The sequence below is a fragment of the Carlito syrichta genome, unplaced genomic scaffold, assembly GCF_000164805.1.
Source record: "Carlito syrichta isolate Samal-C Ts95f unplaced genomic scaffold, Tarsius_syrichta-2.0.1 Scaffold304440, whole genome shotgun sequence".
NCBI classification, from domain to species: Eukaryota; Metazoa; Chordata; class Mammalia; order Primates; family Tarsiidae; genus Carlito; species Carlito syrichta.
In genome coordinates this window covers 66,388-84,377 of record NW_007248536.1, presented here as the reverse complement: position 1 = coordinate 84,377, position 17,990 = coordinate 66,388, and the positions used below count along the sequence as shown (strand labels likewise).

The 17,990-nt window shown below is 43.9% G+C and overlaps 1 protein-coding gene across 3 annotated transcripts in view; it reads right to left on the bottom strand.

Moving 5' to 3' along the window:
* The window catches only part of LOC103262302 (nucleotide exchange factor SIL1), a 175,050-nt gene that overhangs the window by 121,386 nt on the left and 35,674 nt on the right, over positions 1 to 17,990 (bottom strand). The window contains exon 1 of one of the 3 annotated variants that reach the window (XM_021713302.1): positions 7,333 to 7,354. The exons of the other annotated variants lie outside the window; for them this stretch is intronic. The gene's annotated coding sequence lies outside the window, so the exon portion shown is untranslated. Of the gene's footprint in view, positions 1 to 7,332; positions 7,355 to 17,990 lie in introns of those variants that run through there. 3 annotated transcript variants of the gene reach the window in all.

Below are 17,990 nucleotides of genomic sequence, written 5' to 3'. Positions count from 1 at the left end.
GAGGATTTCCTGAGCCCATGGGCTTGAGACCAGCCTGGGCAATATGACAAGACCTCATCTCTACAATAAATCAAAATTAGTCGGGTGTGGTGGTACAAACCTGTGGTTCAAGCTACTTGGAAGGCTGAGGCAGAAGGATCGCCTAAGCTCACCAGGTCAAGGCTATAGTGGCCATAAGTGTGCCACTGCATTCCAGCCTGGGTGAGAGAATGAGACTCCAACTCAAAAAAAAAAAAAATCTACAACTATAAAATTCTTAGAAGTAAAGCTATGGGAAAAATCTTCATGACCTTGAATTTGACAACAGTTTCTCAAATATGACATCAAAATCACAGGTAATTTTAAAAATAGGTAAGTTGGACTTAATTAAAATTTAAAACTTTTGGCTGGGTCCTAAGGTAATGAGTTATCTCAATTGATTGTTCATAGTCAGTTACAGATTGAACTCCTTGTACTACTTTTTCTTCCCATCTTACAACTACACTTGTCTAGTCTTCAAATAAATAAATATCAAAATTTAAAACTTTTGTCCATCAAAAGGCACTATCAAGAGAACGCGCCAGGAGCGGTGCCTATAATCCCAGCACTTTGAGAGGCAGAGGCAAGAGGATTGCCTGAGCCCGGGAGTTTGAGACCAGCGTAGGCAACATTGTGAGACCTCGTCTCTACAATAAATCAAGAAGTTACCTAGGCATGGTAGTGTGCACCTATAGTTTCAGTGGAAGCCTAAGGCAGAAGGATCACATGAGCCTGGCAGGTTGAGGCTGCCATAGCGGTGAGTGTGCCACCACACTCCAGCCTGGGCAACAGAGTGAGACTTCAACTCAAAAAAGAGAGAGAATGAAAAGATAACCATACCGGATCTCAAACCAGGCAAAGTGGGGACTAGAGGTAAGTCCAACCTTTATCTGTACAATGACTACTTATATATCTAATCCGGAATTGTACTCCACATCTTTAAAATAAAATACATTTTAAAAAAGAAAAAAAAAAACAACCAAAGAATGGGAGAAAATATTTGCAAATCACATATCTGACTCATATGATTCCTTGCATGTGAATCTTCATAGCAGCATTACTCACTAAATCTAAAAGATAAAAAATGACTCAAGTCGGGCTCGGTGGCTCAGCCTGTAGTCCCGCGCCTTTGGGAGGCTGAGGTGAGTGGATTGCCTGAGTCCGCGGGTTCAAGACTTGCCTGGGCAGCGAGACCTCATCTCTACAATAAATCAAAAAATCAGCTGGGCATGGTAGCGCATGCCTGTAATTCCGGCTACTTGGAAGGCTGAGGTGGAAGGATCGCCGGAGCCCAGCAGGTCGAGGCTGCGGTGGCCGGAAGCGGCTACTGCACTCCAGTCTGGGAGACAGAGTGAGACTCCAACTTAAAAAAAAAAAAAAAATGACTCAAATACCCATCAACTGGGGAATGAATTTTTATGAAATGTGGTGTATGTATATGTATTTTTATATTCATTTAGTGGAATATTATCCAGCCATAAAAAAGAATGAAGTTCTGATATATGCTACAATATAAATAAACTTTAAAAACATTATTCTTTAGCTTTTTCTTTTTCTTTTTTTTTCTTTTTTTTTTTTTTGAGTTAGGGTTTTACTCTGTTGCCTAGACTAAAGTACAGTGGAACAATCCTGGCTCACCATAGCCTCAACCTTTTGGCCTCAGGCACCTCAGCCTCCCTAGTAGCTGGAACTACAGTGTGCCACCACACCCAGCTTATGTTTATCTTTTTTTTTGTAAGTAAATGCTTATTTTTTGCCCAGGTCTTGAACTCCTGATCTCAAGCTATCCTCCCACCTCGGCCTACAGGCATAAGCCACTATGCCCAGCCCTTGAAAACATTACCTAAGTAAAATAAGCCAGACACAAAAAGGACACATATTGTACAATTCCACTTACATGAAATATCTAGAATAGGCAAATTCACAGAAATAGAAAGTAGATAAGAGGTTAGCAGCTGGTAGAGAGGGAGTGAGTAATGGAAAGTTACTGCTGAATAGGTACAGAGTTTCTGCTTGGAATGTTGCAAAAGTTTTAGAAGTAGATAGTGGTGACAGTTGCGCAACATTGTGAATGTAATTAATGCCAGTAAATTTTACACTTAAAAATTGTCATAATAAAGCCAGGCATGGTAGCATATGCCTGTAGTCCCAGCTACTTGGGAAACTGAGATAGAAGGCTCTCTTGAACCCAGGAGTTTGAGACCAGCCTGGTTGACAGAGCAAGAGCCTATCTCTTTAAAAAAAAAAAAAAAACTCGTAATGACAAATTTGATCCTGTATATATTTTATCATGCTAAAAATTTAAAAAATATAAGATTGCCCATGAGTTGGGAATTGCTAAAACTGGAAATTGGGTATGTGGGTATATTGTATTGATCTTTCTTCTAAATTTTTAAGAAACAAAAGATGATGTTTTCTGTAGTTTTTTGGTAGATATTCATTGTCAAGGTAAAGAAGTTCCCTTCTTTTCCTAAATTGCTAGGTTTTATCATGAACGCATGCTAAGTTTTATCAAGTGTGCTTTCTACATCTACTTAGATGATCACATAGTTTTCCCTTTAATTGATTAGTGTGGCGAGTTTATGTGTAGACTTTCTAATGTAAAACCACCATTAATTCCTCAGATAAGCTCAACTTGGTCAGTAATCACTTTTCTTCTGCTGGATTTTATTTGTCATATTTTGTTGATTCTCCATGTACTCCTCAACCCTGTGCAGCCATCATAAGAGCCACCAAGCTGTATTAAAAATATAAATTCCCTGAGGGCATGGACTCTGTATTCATCCACTGTCCTAGTCATAGTTGGTGCAGGATCTAACACATAGCAAACACTCAATAAAAGTATGGCTGATGAACAAATAAATGAATGAATGAGAGAAAAGATGAACAGGTAAGTAGATAAACATCTTAATTCCAAATAGTGATACTGCCCTAGCAGGAGTACAAAGCAGCTCTTTTCAGGCAGGGAGACGTCCCAAAGAGTTGCCGGCCACTCCATAGAGAGGTCTGCTGTCTGTGGACAACTCAGTTGTCTGCAGATCTGTAAGCTGAATCCTACCCTTGACTTGCATCCTCCCCACTGTCCCTCGTTACCCAATCAAATATTCCACAGTTCAGTGCCTGCCTCTACCTAACAGCACACAGTCTTCATATGATAGCACACCCTAAATCTTCTATTCTATCTGGAGTTGAGGGGATGTGTGGTTTAAAGTGTTCCTTTCCCATCTCAGAGTTTTATTCCCAACAATCAAAGGGGCCTCACTCCAACCCTGATTGGCACAGCAAGAGCCCATCCCATTAACAATTCACTGCCTCAGCAGTACAGAGGAGGAGAGCAATCAGCAAGGGAAACAGCTGAATTACTTCAGCAGCTATAAATTATGCATTCCTTCTTCCCTTCCTCCAAGTCCATATTCAACTGTGCCCCACGCCTCCACACCAAACTTGAGTCTGTCAAGTATCTTTGTCAACTGTAGTAACCAAACTTGAGTTCAAGAAGCAATATTAAAAAGCCCTAATTAACTGATACTTAAATAACTGTGTTTAATGTCAACAAAATCACACTTTAACTTTACACATCCCCTAGTCTATTAGTTGCTTAATTAAATTCCTTAACCATTCTTGGACACTGGCACAGAGCACACTGCCCTAGGGAGTCATTCCCAGGCCCTGGGCTTGGCAGTCTGTGGAAGGGGAGGAGCTGTATCCCTGGGGAAGTGCCATAAGAGCCCTGGTTTTCTTCTAGAGGCTCCTAATGAGATGCTGTCTCTTCACAGTTCTGCTGGTCTCCATAGGGCAGCAAGAACATGACAAATAAATACATTCTGAGGATGGAAAAGTGCCAAACTAGGCTACAATTTATTTTTTAAAGTGCACTTAAAAAAAAAAAGCACACATAAACCCAAGAGAGTTACTTTTCCCATCTGGTATCTGTTCTTCTAAAGAGTGGTATTTCACGAAACATTCAGGCATGTGTACAAGAGGTATACAACAGGATTTGTGACAGCAGGTGGGGTCAGGAGGCCCTGCAAGATGCCAACAACCAAATCACAGCCTGCCGGGAGTCATCAGCCTGCAACTGACAGGGGTACAGCTCAGCCAACAGCAGTGTCCCAGACTGGAACCTACAAAGGGACTCTGGGTTCCAGTGAATGAGCTTGTGATGGGGATGCCAGCAGGACTCCAGGAAGTTTCTCCTGCCACAGCAGACTCTACGGGGACAGTTTGCCAGCCAGTCTTCTCACCAAACCAGATTTGCTGAAAGGGGATGACATGTCAGCTACCTGCCCAGGTAAACATATCCTGGAAACAGTCTATCTTACTAACTGCCTCAAGGCAGAGCACATCCAGCCAAGATCAGTAAGCATTTGGAGCCTACATTTTGGGCAGCAGATGCTCTGAACCCAATCCCACTGGGTCTTAAGTAAGAAAACATCATTTTAAGAGCAACCAGGGTGTGAGAGGTGCTAAGTGGCCCTCCCTCGCCTCACCCTTAACAACAGGGGTCCCAGTTCTTTCTGATTTCCTTACAGAACTACAACCTCACCTCTCTGTTGGTCTTACTTTTTTGTCTGTCACTCAATCACTCCCTACACCTTCCATTTTGCCTAAAGGGCGTGCCCTCCCACAAAGGAGGAAGCAATTCTTTACAATTATTGCATCCTGACTCACTGCTCAGGGATTCCTCTTGTGGCCACTCTTCTTAAAACATCCTCTGCACCCTCTGGTAATGCTAGCAGAAAACACACTAGAAGGCAGCCGCTCCCGTAAACAACTAGGCACAAACCCTGGCCTTAAAGAATCCAGATACAGCCGGGCCCGGTGGCTCAGCCTGTAATCTCACGCCTTGGGAGCCTGAGGTGAGTGGATTGCCTGAGCCCGTGGGTTCGAGACCCGCCTGGGCAACTTGGTGAGATCTCATCTCTACAATAAATAAAAAATTAGCTGGGCGTGGTAGCGCACGCCTGTAATTCCGGCTACTTGGAAGGCTGAGGCGGAAGGATCGCTGGAGCCCAGCAGATGGAGGTTGTGGTGGCTGGGAGCGGCCACTGCACTCCAGTCTGGGCGACAGAGTGAGACTCCAACTCAAAAAAAAAAAAAAAGAGAATCCAGATACTTGGGTTGTAGTTCACAAAAATGTAAAAAGCACCCAAGAACAAGATGCCCAGACACACTTTTACTTTCTACCTGCAGGTCCACACTCACGCCAAAGCCATTTCAACCCCAGATGAGTAGCAGTCATGCCAATCCAGAAAAAATGTTTTTGCAAAGACCTTGTTCATGCTCCCATTCAGAAAAGCTACCAAAAGAGCAAAAACTCACATTCTATGAAAAGATGAAGAAATTCATACTGCCTACTAGGGAACATACATAAAGTTGTACACATCCAACAAGAAGATTATTCATCCTTTAACACATATTTGTTGAGACCTGCTTCTTCCTAGACATGTGCCAGGTGCTGTGGATACAAACACTAAGTAAATAGGGGTCCTGTCTTCCAGGAGCTTCCAGACCAGTCATGGAGAGAGATGGTAAATTGGTAATTACAGCAAGGACTGGGTTGAAAGAGCCCTGACAGAGATGGCTCTGAAGCAGAAGAGAACAGACATCTCCATCAGGAGATGGGGGTCAGGGAGGACTTCCTGGAAGAGTTGAGCATTGAAGATTAAAAAAGGAAAGGCATCTACCAAAACAAAGACAATGATAAAAGCATCCCAGGCAGAGAGACAAGAGTGCTTTTTAAAAAGAACTGGAACCACGAAACAAGGAACATGCATTTATTTCAACAAGTATATGCTGGAGCAAAGGGCTTATGGAGAGCAACATGTATAAACATGATGATATACAAGAACCCTCTTTACCAGACAGGTTAGACAGATTTCAAACACATAGCTCATTGCACTGTCTTGGCAAATCTCTTGAATCCCTCTCTTTTTCAGACCTGCCCCATAGTGACAGGGAGAATGAAGCCTGTTATAAGCCTGCTACCTGAATAAGAGCCACCATAGTTCATGAACACTGCTTACAAACTCATCCCTTTGCCTGGCAGTTCAGTGGTTTATTAGCTTGTGCAAACTCCCAATTTCTATTTCCCTGAATAGAAGAGTAAACAAAATCTGGAGTGGCCTAAAACCCCAGTGGATAACCAACAGGAAGTCAGTGTAAGATTCTAGGCACAGTCTTCATGCCACCTCTCCCCAAAGGATGTGCCTGCTGCACTTTCCCCTTGTATATTTCACACTCGGCAAGTTCAAAGCTGAGCTCCGGTCTCCCCTCCACAAACCTCATCCTCCTCTAGAACTGCCCAGCTCTACTGCATAAGCCAGAAACCCAGGAGCTCTCAACATCTCCCTCTCCCTCCCTGCTTTCTCTCTACTCCCTGCCCATGCATCATCAACTGTTGTCAATTTTCTCTAGTAAATATCTCCCTTCCCTAATGCTCCTACTCACATGCCCAAATTGCTATAACAACTTCCCACCTCTCAGGTGAGAGCCACCACCACAGGCTTTCAATGGGCCAGACCCAAGCAGAGCTGCACAATGAGGAAGCTAGAGGCAAACAGCTTTAATGAATCTCTCATTTGCTCAGCCCAGGGTTTCTGGAATACCCAACATCTAGTCTCCTGAGTCTCTCCTGAAGGTCCTCAATAAAAGCCACTTTCTCTGCAGAGGAGGAGAAGCACTCAGGGAGCCCATTCAATAGCAGTAACAAGGTAGGACATGGGCTGCAGGGAAGGTTTGGTGCCTGAGTGAGTTCTCTGGAAATATCAAGGCCTTGAGAGCCCAGAGCCCAAAGCCAGTCCTTCAGTAATGGAAATCAAAACCCAGGCAAGGCAATTTTGGTTCCCCCACAGCCCATTCCTCCCAGCCCATGGGGACACACTCCAGGACAACCACTGAGTTGAAGAGTCTCCCTCCCTACTACCTCCACCACCCTCCCTTGCCATAAGGGAAATCATCTGCTTCCACCAAAGCAAGAAGAAGGCAGCAATTTTCAGGAGAAGGATGTTTGTGTTGATAACACCTTGGAAATCTGTTTTTCAAAATAAAGGACAAGATAGGTATTGAAGACAAAAGAGAATTCTGACCATGCCCACCAGCCTCAACTCATGAAAACCTTCCCTCTGCCTCATCTCTACCACTGGCCCCCACACCAGCCTAGAAAGAACAAATGTATGCTGTGTAAATGAACAAAGGGATGACGAAATGAACAAATAGCAGACCGAGGAGCTAGAAGAAAGAGGCCACAGGAGAAAAAGAAGGTGCTGCTCAAAACCATCCTTTTCCTTCATTCAGACATCGCCAAGCACCTACTCTGTACCAGGGCAAGACGTTGGGAACACAGAGGCAGGCACACCTATGAAAGAGAGGAAGAAGGGCAGAAGGAGAAGCACACTCCATCTCCCTTACATGACAGCTTTTCAAACACTACCTTAACAGCATCTACTGTTTTCCTGACATTAAAACCATGCCTAATGGCACACAGGCAAATAAAAACTTCACTTTTTTTTTTATTGTATCCAGTACTTTGGGGCCTTGAGGTTTCTCTTCTAAGAAAAACTCGTCATTCATCTCCTTGATTAAAAATTGATTTAATTTGGCTTTCATTAGGTAGGTATGGGGGGGCGGGGAAGATACAGATTCACAGAGATAACTTGCCTGGCAACAGACTTGTGATGAGTTCCAGCAACTGCACAGTTGAGTCCCAACCCACCACCAACGAAAGAAAATTAAAAAGCTCACAACGTGGAGAATAAGCTCTAGCCAAAAGGAATTATCTTCCCACAAGCATTTCTGTCGGATTTTTGGTTAATGGAAAAAACTTTCAAAAGGGAAGGAAAGGAAACCCCAAGGATATTTAACATATAACTTAGAATTTCTATATTTTTTGAATTCCCTTGTAGGGAGAAAAGGCAAAGAGGTCTTTATTCTCAATCCTACTTGTGAAAACTTTTCCCACTGATTTGACATTGTCATAAAAATTTTCAATTTGTAGAGAGCATGGAGCAGAGGACGGTGCCTTGGCTGAAGAATTTTAAGCTGCTGTGAAGGGGCTCTAGGGTAAGAGCAGGAAGAGCTGCAGCCGAGGAGGGATACCTGAAAGCTGCACGTTCAGCAGTGCTGCCTTGGGCTATGGGTCTGAGAGCAAACACCAAGGACTCAGGTCCTGCTCTCCACCACACCTCAGGCCCCCCGTGCTCAGACAGTGATTTGGAGCAAATGGGAAGACTTCACTGCAATGTTGAAGGATCCCGAGGTGAAAGATCAGCCAATTACAAGTATACATCTTGATTAAATGTTAGAGGAGTTAGTCTACAGACAGAGCATGAATTGTGACCCTATCCTTCCCTGGTTTTCCGGGACCACCACAATAAAGGACAAGTTCTATACCCACACCCTCCAGCCCCATCAACATCCACAGCTTCATCTCTTTCTTCTCCCTGTCTGCAGTTGGCCTTGTACAACTTTTATCCCGATGCTCTAAGACACCTTGTCTCCCAACTCCAGGCTTTTGCCCATGTCATTCCTTCTATTTGGAATGCCATCTCCCCTCCTGTTCATCTAACAAATTTCTACTCATCCTAAAGACTTCAGCTTAAATGACACTTCCCAACAGGCATGGTGGCTCACATCTGTAATCCTAGCACTTTGGGAGGCGGAGGCGGGGACTGCCTGAGCTCAGGGGTTCAAGACCAGCCTAGGCAATGTGGCGAGACCTTGTTTCTACAAGAAATCAGAAAATAAGCCAGGTGTGGTAGTGCATGCCTGTAGTTCCAGCTACTTGGAAGGCTGAAGTGAAAGCATCGCTTAGGTACAGCAGGTCGAGGCTGTGGTAGCCATGAGCATTCCACTGTACTCTAGCCTGCGCAACAGAGTGAGACTCCCACTCAAAAAACAAAAAAGCCACTTCCCCTAGGAGGCCTTCCCCAGCCCTCCCCATTAGAACAGATTCAGTACTGCCAGAGCACCTGTACTTCCCTGATCACAGCACTCGTTACACTTTCTCATACAGTTGTCCTTTCCCCCTGCTAGATCTTAAGCATTATAATGACAGAGACCACGTTCATTCTGCACAACTAGCACAACACATGACATAGGAGGGATATTTAATTAATTCTTGAGAGGTGATTGAGAGTCTGTGTAAAACTCACTTATCAGTTCTATCCTGGTTCACCTCCTAAGCCACTTACCTATCTGCCACCACCACAATCCCACAGCCCCACCCAACCCCTCACACTTCCCAGTCTTTAGCATCTGGTTTGCCCGGGTCCTAACCTTAAGCATCAGTCATCTTTGCAGCAATTCTCCTGTGCTAGACACAGTGTTAAACAATCAAGATACAGAGATGACTAAGCTCCCTCTCCTGCCTTCTAGAAGAAAAAAGGGGGCAAATTAAACATATAATCACCACATAGCATGACAAATGTCATAACAGAGAGCTCTATGGGATGCAGGTAGTACAGAGAAAAGGGACTCAGGTTGAAACCATTCTCTGCAACCAACACTCCTCTTTCCCCACTGTTCCAAGCTAACTGCATCTATCCCTCTTCATTATCACACACAGAAATTCTTCTAGTGTTCTTTCCTTGGGTATCTAGCCCAGATCAGACTTCTCAAAGCTTGGCTCCCATTCTGTTCCAGATTAACTCAAATTCTTTCTGGTTTCTACTTTCTCACCTTCTTTGGTTCTTTTCCCAGGCATCTCACTCACATACATCCCTGCCTCTTTTCTTATCCTAAGCTGACTTGTCCAAATTACTATTTTTCCATCTCCTCCCTCAACTGTCTTGGATGATAACTTGACATTTATAAAACATCTGCATTTACACAAAACATGCATAATAGCCCTTGTCTAAAATGAAGAAGGAGCTCATGAGGTCAAAATACCAGAAAAAATTTAAATGCAAAAGAAATCATCATCAACACGAACTTCCTCCTCTACTGGTTCTTCTTGCAGATTCAAATACTAAGGCATCATGGCCCTCAAGAGGATATTTCCAATTCTGTTACACTTCCAGGGAGATTTCAGTGCCCTTCATTCCCTAGCACTCAGGCACTGGCCCACTGGCCTGGCCCCACAGGCTCTCTGAATGCCAAGGCCACTCTCTCCAGCCATGTTTTCATTTAATCCACATGCACTGAGCACCCGAATCAAGAACCATGTCCCCTGCAATGCTGTGTACAATGTCCTGTAAGTAACACATACTTGATTAATATCTATGATTGAATCACCGATGAGAAGGAAACTAGATGAACCTCTCCTGCTTCTTGCCCAGGAATACCCCCAGGACAAAAAAATATTCTGTGAGATTGCCTGAGGTCAGAGGCCCCTTCAAAAGCCTCTTACTCACCTAAGCCAGACCAGGGGGACCTTTACCCCAACCTAAGGAGATGCTGACACAGCCCTCCCATCACCATAAGAATGAAACCAGAGAAATTAGTGTTATAAAACACCCTTTTAATCAAGTGACTTGTCTCCTGTTAGTGTAGATTTAGGGGGAAATTTTCTCAAGGAACCAGAAATAAATGGAGGGGAAGAAAAGAACAGAAACTAATGAACATAGTAATTATCCCCCAAAGTTGCAAATCAGAACAATTCTTCACTTGAAGACAAGTATGAAAAACAAGATTAAAATGCTTCAGGGATGTGTTTGTGAAACAGCAGGTAATAGAACAGATAAAATGTATTTACAGTGCCTCACTGGGGACACGTACCTTTTGGCTAATAGCTAACAGATACTAAATATCACTGTAAAAATAATATTCTTCCATCCTTCATTATGGAGCTATGATTATCCATAGGAAAGCAGCAACACAACACACTATTTTGAAGGGTAGTCAGGAATTATTTCAGAGTCTAAGCTTATTCTTAAGTGCCCAGGCACAAGTGAGTATGAGCCAGGTTATACTCTCTGCTTGAGCTGCCATAACAAAACACCATGGACTGGTGGCTTAAACAACAGAAACTTATTTTCTCACAATTCTGGAAGCTAGACATTCAAATTCAAGTTTCCAGTCAATTTGGCTTTTGGTGAGAGCGTTCATCATGGCTTGTAGACAGCTGCTGCCTTCTCACAATGCCGTCACATGGTCTTTCCTCGGTGTGTATACACACACAGAGAGAGAAAGAGAGAGAATAAACAAGCTCTCTGTTGTCTTTTATTACAGGGACACTAACCCTGTAGGATCTGGGCCCCATCCTTATGAACTTATTTAACCTTAGTTACTTCCTTATTCCAAATACAGCCACGCTTGGGGTCAGGACCTCAATATATAAATTTTGGGAGACACAGCATTCGGTCATTAACATCTTCTGAAGGGAGACTGGTCCTGTCCCAAAGACCAGTCCATGCACTGAGAAAGGAAAACAGAGGACTAAGTAAGAGGGTGGCCTAGGGGATACCTGCTGACCATAGTGGGTGGTCAACAAAAGGTCTCAGGGAAAAGGGAGCCAAGATGGGTATGAGGGAGAACCATCCCAGGTCAAATAAACCCTTAAGGAACTATCTCTCGCCCTTCACAGGAGATGGCTAAATAATAATAGCAGTAATATAATATATATTATTACTATATATATATTTTTTTGAGTTGGAGTCTTACTCCGTTGCCAAGACTGGAGTGCAGTGGCCGCTCCCGGCCACCGCAGCCTCGACCTGCGTCTCAGCCTTCCAAGTAGAAGGAACTACAGACGTGCGCTACCACACCTGGCTAGTTTTTGATTTATTGTAGAGATGAGGTCTTGCCAAGTTGCCCAGGTGGGTCTCAAACCCGCGAGCTCAGGCAATCCACTCACCTCAGCCTCCCAAAGCACGGGATTACAGGCTGAGCCACCGAGCCCAGCTTATATTATTATATATAATATACATATACCAACTACATATGTATATTATATATAATATACATATACCAACTACATAACAACTACATATCTGGCTTTTTTTTTTTTTTTGAGTTGGAGTCTCACTCTGTCGCCCAGGCTAGAAGGCAGTGGCACACTCCCTGCCACCGCAGCCTTGACCTGCTGGGCTCCGACGATCCTTCTGCCTCAGCCTTTCAAGTAGCTGGAACTACATGCGCGTGCTACCACGCCCGGCTAATTTTTTTTTTATTTATTGTAGAGATGAGGTCTCACCAGGTTGCCTAGGCGAGTCTCGAACCCACGGGCTCAGGCAATCCACTCACCTCAGCCTCCCAAAGCATGGGATTACAAACTGAGCCACTGAGCCCGGCTCATATCTGGTATATTACATGTAAGATTAAATTTAAGTCTCATGGCAATTAAAGAAGATATGATAATTTTTATTTTACAGGTAAGAAAATAAATTCATATTTGTGAAAGTCACTTATCTAAAGTTACTCAGTATGGTAGGCAGAATAATAGTACCCCAAAGATATCACATCCTAATCCCTAGAACCTGTAAATGCTACCTTATAAGAAAAAAGCAGGGCAGGGGATAGAAAAAAAGCAGCATGCAGTGACTCACGCCTGTATCCCAGCACTTTGAGAGGCCAAGGTGAGAGGACTGCCTGAGCCCAGGGGTTTGAGACCAGCCTGGACAACATGGCAAGACCTCATCTCTACAATAAATCAAAAAATTAGCCGGGTGTGGTGGCATACACCTGTAGTTCCAGCTACTTGGAAGGCTGAGAGAAGGATCACCTGAGCCCAGCAGGTTGAGGCTACTGTAGCCATGAGCATGCTTTGCACTCTAGCCTGGACAACAGAGTAAGACTCAGGGCCCCTCCCCCAAAAAAAAGAAAAGAAAAAGAAAAAAGAAGCTGGCCTAAGCACGTAATCCAACTACTTGAGAGCCTGAGGTGGAAGGTTTGCTTGAGCGCAGGAGTTTGGGAACAGTCTGGGCAACATAGCAAGATCTTATTTCATTAAAAAAAAAAAAAGAGTCTGGGCCCGGTGGCTCAGCCTGTAATCCCAGCACTTTGGGAGGCTGAGGCAAGTGTATTGCCTGAGCCCGTGGGATCAACACCAGCCCAGGCACCTTGGCAAGACCTCATCTCTACAATAAAATCAAAAAATTAGCCAGGTGTGGTAGCGAGCACCTGTAGTTCCGGCTACTTGGAAGGCTGAGGCAGAAGGATCGCTAGAGCCCAGCAGGTTGATGCTGGGGTGGCTGTGAGCGTGCCACTGCACTCCAGCCAGGGCGACGGAGTGAGACTCCAGCTCAAAAGAAAAAGAAAAAGAAAAAAGCATTTTTGCAGATGTTATTAAGGGAAGGATCTAAAATGATTATCCTGGATTATCTGGGTAGGCTCTAAACACAATTACAAGTGTCCTTATAAGAAAGGCTGGGGAAGACTTGACACAGACACAGAAAAAAAGGTGATGTGAAGACAGAAGAGAGAAAGAGAGATTTGAAGCCACTAGCCTGGGAAATTGGAGGAACATGGCCACAAACCAAAGAATGCTATTAGCCACCAAGAGCTAGAAGAAGCAAGGAATAGATTCTGCCCTAGAGGCCCTGAGGGGGGCACGACCCTGCCAACAACTCAATTTCAACCCAATAATACTGACTTCAGACTTCTGGTCTCCAGAACTATGAGAAAATAAATCTCGTGTTTTAAATCACCAAGTATGTGTTAATTTGTTATGGCAGCCGCAGGAAACTAATAGACCCAGCTAGTAGTGGCAAAACCAGGCTTTGAACCTGGGTCCTGTGACTGTAGGCCTGTACTCTTGAGCCCTGTGCCTTGCCCCTTTTCTGCTCACAGCCTCCCCTAGCCCTGTCAGGTATGATGGCGACCCTGCCAAGAACTGAAGTAGTCAGCATGGACAGCTCCTCTGCGGCACAGCCCTCAGATGCCTCTCCTTATTCCCACCAACATCACAGCAAAAGCTTGTCAGAACAAACTTCTTAGTGTTCTAATTATCAGATACGGAGAGCAAAAGCCCAGAATCCAACATCTTCATGAGAAAGCAAATCAAAAACTGTCTAACAAAGGTTTTCTTCCAATTTTTTGTTTGTACTTAGCTGCTTTTTCAAACCACTGAGAAACTTCTAACCTCTGTTGCTCTGCTCCATTCAGCCCACAATTTATTCTTTCCCACACACACATGTTGGGAGGGGAGTATCAGTTCGCAAGTAGTTATTTCCCCTCTGCCCCCTGAGAAGGACTGCTGTTCATCACTTTGACTTCCCAGGAATACCCAGAGAAGGAGCAAGCCACCTGAGTCCCTCTCTGGAAGTTTTCAGAATGAGTGTTGGTGTGAGCAGGCTGGTGCAGAGGTGCCTTGAGTTCACCAATCCTGGAATTAACAAGCAAGCTAATAAACACGTTGTCAGGACAAAGGTATAGCAACCCCAAATGTACTTCTTGAACCTCGTCTAACAAGTGTGGTCCACTTTATTTAAGACACTTCAAAATGCAAGTGGAGAAACACAGAAGTACATTTTGTAAAAATGACGATGACTTGGTAATGGAGGACACTGTGGCTGCTGTGACTATGAAATCTCTGCTGAGGAATCAGTAAAACCAGTTTGGGGTTTCTGGAAGAAAAATAAGTTTGGTACGTTAACAAAGAGGAGTACCTGGAATTTACTAAGATAGTAAAATAATAGGTAACTCATTAAAGTACCCAGAGTTCTCCTACTTTTCTTTGTGTTAGGTGCTTTTTCCCTCCCTCAACTCCATATCTTTCTTCAAGGTTCTTCTATCAACTTTCTACCTTCTTTTCTCTTGCCAAGAAAGTTGAACTGATTTTCTATCAGTATCCCAAAATAACAATTACAGTTAACATTTAGAAAGTATACTTACCAGACGGTGGGCTCAAAACAACTCCACATCATTGGTACCATCATTATCCCCCTATTATAGATGAGGACACTGAAGTCAGAGAAGTTAAGCCACTTTCCCAAGGTCACAGAGCTTATCAACAGCAGAACCAAAATCAGAAAAGAGGGCTGACTCCAAAAGCCAAGATCTTAACTACAGTATCAAACTGCCTGCCTCCCAAATGAACAAGGTGAGGGGTAGGTGGGGGTTGAGGGGCTGGGAGGCGGTTACTGCTGTCACCTAGAGAAGATCTTAAGGAGACAAATCAACATATCTTTGGCTTGAGTCACTGAAGTGCTCATAAAGGTGCTTTTAGAACTGTTCAGAAAATTTCTTCCATTCCTTGCATCCTCAGAGAGAGTCATCTGGAAAATGCAGTTAGTCCCAAAGACTCCTTGGTGAAGGCAAATGCATCTAGAAATGAAAGCAAACTAACCAGGCTCAGTGGCTCAGCCTGTAATCCCAGGGCTTTGGGAGGCTGAGGTGAGTTGATTGCCTGAGCCCGTGGGTTCAAGACCCATCTGGGCAACTTGGCAAGATCTCATCTCTACAATAAATCAAAAATTAGCTGGGCGTGATAGTGCACGCCTGTAGTTCCAGCTACTTGGAAGGCTGAGGCGGAAGGATTGCAAGAGCCCAGCAGGTCGAGGCTGCAGTGGCCAGGAGCGTGCCATTGCACTCCAGTCTGGGTGGCAGAGTGAGACTCCAACTCAAAAAAAAAAAAAGCCAACTTACCCCTTCCCCAGATGAAGAAAATTCCAAGATTTAGCAGCACCTGAAGGGAGCCCACGCCTGTTCCCTCCACCTGCCTGAATTTCAGCAGGCTGTCAACAGCAAGCTCCTCATTCCACTGCCAGGGAAATAATGGAGAGGCCCTAATCTGGGGGAGAAAACCAAAAAATAATATAAAAAGAAAAGGAATAAGAAGAGAACAAAGCTCAAACTCCTATTTATTAAGTATCAGTAGATTCTGATTTTTTAAGCTTCTTATTAAAATATTGTAGCTCCAAATTAGTTTTCTTTGCTTAGTCCTAATTATTGCTTTAGCTGTCTTCAAATGGCCCCCCAAAGATGTTGAAAGGTCAACTTGTTCCATGGGAACTGCAGGGAGACTCCCTGACATCTTGCTCTGAAATGCTATTTTGTAACTTTATAGGATAAAACTCCAGAATTAATCATGACAAAGAATTCTCCATTTCCCCTAGCAACAGAGCTAATGAAGGCTGGGGAACAGGGGAAAGAAAGATGGTATTAAAAGAGAAAAAAGTCACTATTTCCTCATTTAGCAGCACATGTGCAAAACAGACTCCCAAATTCTGCCCAAATCATTAGGCTGGTACAGATGCCATCAAATTCCAAAGCTACATGTCACTACATGACACTGTCCTTTCTGATGGAGGAAAAGCCAGAAGGATGCTGGGAGGTAAAGAACTGGGACAGCAAAATGAGGGAATGGAGAAGAAATGTAAACCATAAATTAGGGCCGGAAGCCCTGCTGCTTCTCCTGCCAGGAGCCGGCAAGGAAGGACTGAATCAAGTTTCTGAAAGGTAAGACCATGAAAGGGGATGTTAAAATAAGTTGAGAGAGAAAACGGAAAAAGATCAGAAGAGAGAAGGAGAGTCTTACTGCACCAGGTTTGCAATTTGTCTGCTTTCAGAGGCAAAGCTCTGAGTACCAGATTTTTTAAGGTCTATTTTAAGAGCTTTGAGGCCTCTTAGAAGAAAAAAAAATCACTAATTCTACCTCTTTCAAAATTTCCCGAATTTTGCTGCAATGGAGGTCATTTGCATGAAACAGCTCCTCTTATAGAGGCGTCTATTCCTTAGAACACAGTTATGCTCATATGCTTGCATGTATGCGTAAGAGAAGAGAAACATTTTGGAGGTGTTTCCACCACAGCACTCTATTATTCCATCAGATACACAGGTGAAGAACAGGGGGGCAGAGCTGGAAGCCTTGATACACTAAATCCTTGTGAACACAAAGGCTGGCAACTGGTTTTGAAGAAGTCCTCACTCAGGGTTTAAGAAAAGATCAAATCAGCACAAGTCAAAATAAAGGGAGATATAAGTTTGCTTACTTTCTAACAACAACAAACCCTCAATCTTAAAAAAAAGTGTTTTTAAAGAGGTAGTCTCGGGCAACCTTTTCAGGTCCCTTCCCGCTGTGGGAGCTTTTCTGTCCTCTCAATAACTCCAGCTTTCTAAAAAAAAAAAAAAAGGTAGCCTCATTAGACATCACAAAAATGTAGACCACTACCACTCCTAAAGGTCAGGATCATCTCCAGTTGAAGGACTCTCTGGTTGATTCACCTTTAAATGACACAGAACCATGAATGAAAATCAAAATGGTGTGGGAGAGTGCAACAGTGCATTTTACCCATCCCAACCACATATCTACACTCATAAGAAAACGTGTTACAACCTAGGTGGAAGAGATGGAGCCTAACATATTACCTACAACCCTGGACAGAAAACAGCTGTGAAATTTTCTGAAAGAAAATGCTCCTTTGAATAGAAACTGCAGAAACAACACGGGGCCAGAAAATAGAGCAAGTGAGAAAAGATGAAAGGAATAAGGATTATCGTTTAGCACAGGAAAGACTGAAGAGGGGAGGTGAAAGAAGTGAGGGAAGACTTAATAATGATTTTGAGGCCAGGCGGGGTGGCTCACGCCTATAATCCCAGCACTTTGGGAGACCGAGGTGAAAGGATTGCCTGAGCCCACGAGTTCCAGACCAGCCTGGGCAACTTGGTGAGCCCTCATCTCTAATAAATAAAAAAAAAAAAAGAAAAAAAGCTGGGCAAGGTGGCATGTTCTTGTAGTTCCAGCTACTTGGAAGGCTGAGGCAGAAGGATCCCCTGAGCCCAGCAGGTGGAAGCTGCGGTGGCCGTGAGTGTGCCACTGCACTCCAGCCTGGGCAACAGAGTGAAACTCCAACTCAAAATAATAATAAAAATAATGATTTTGAGCTCAGAGAAGGTTGTCTGAGAGTCACTCACTGTTTACCAAAAAAGCTACCTTCTGGCTCCAGAACCTTCAAATATCTATCTTGATGGCTTATAACTAAAATTCTTGCATAAAAAAGGGAGGGGAAGCCAGGCTCAGTGGCTCAGCCTGTAATCCCAGCACTTTGGGAGGCTGAGGTGAGTGAATTGCCTGAGCCCGCGGGTTCAAGACC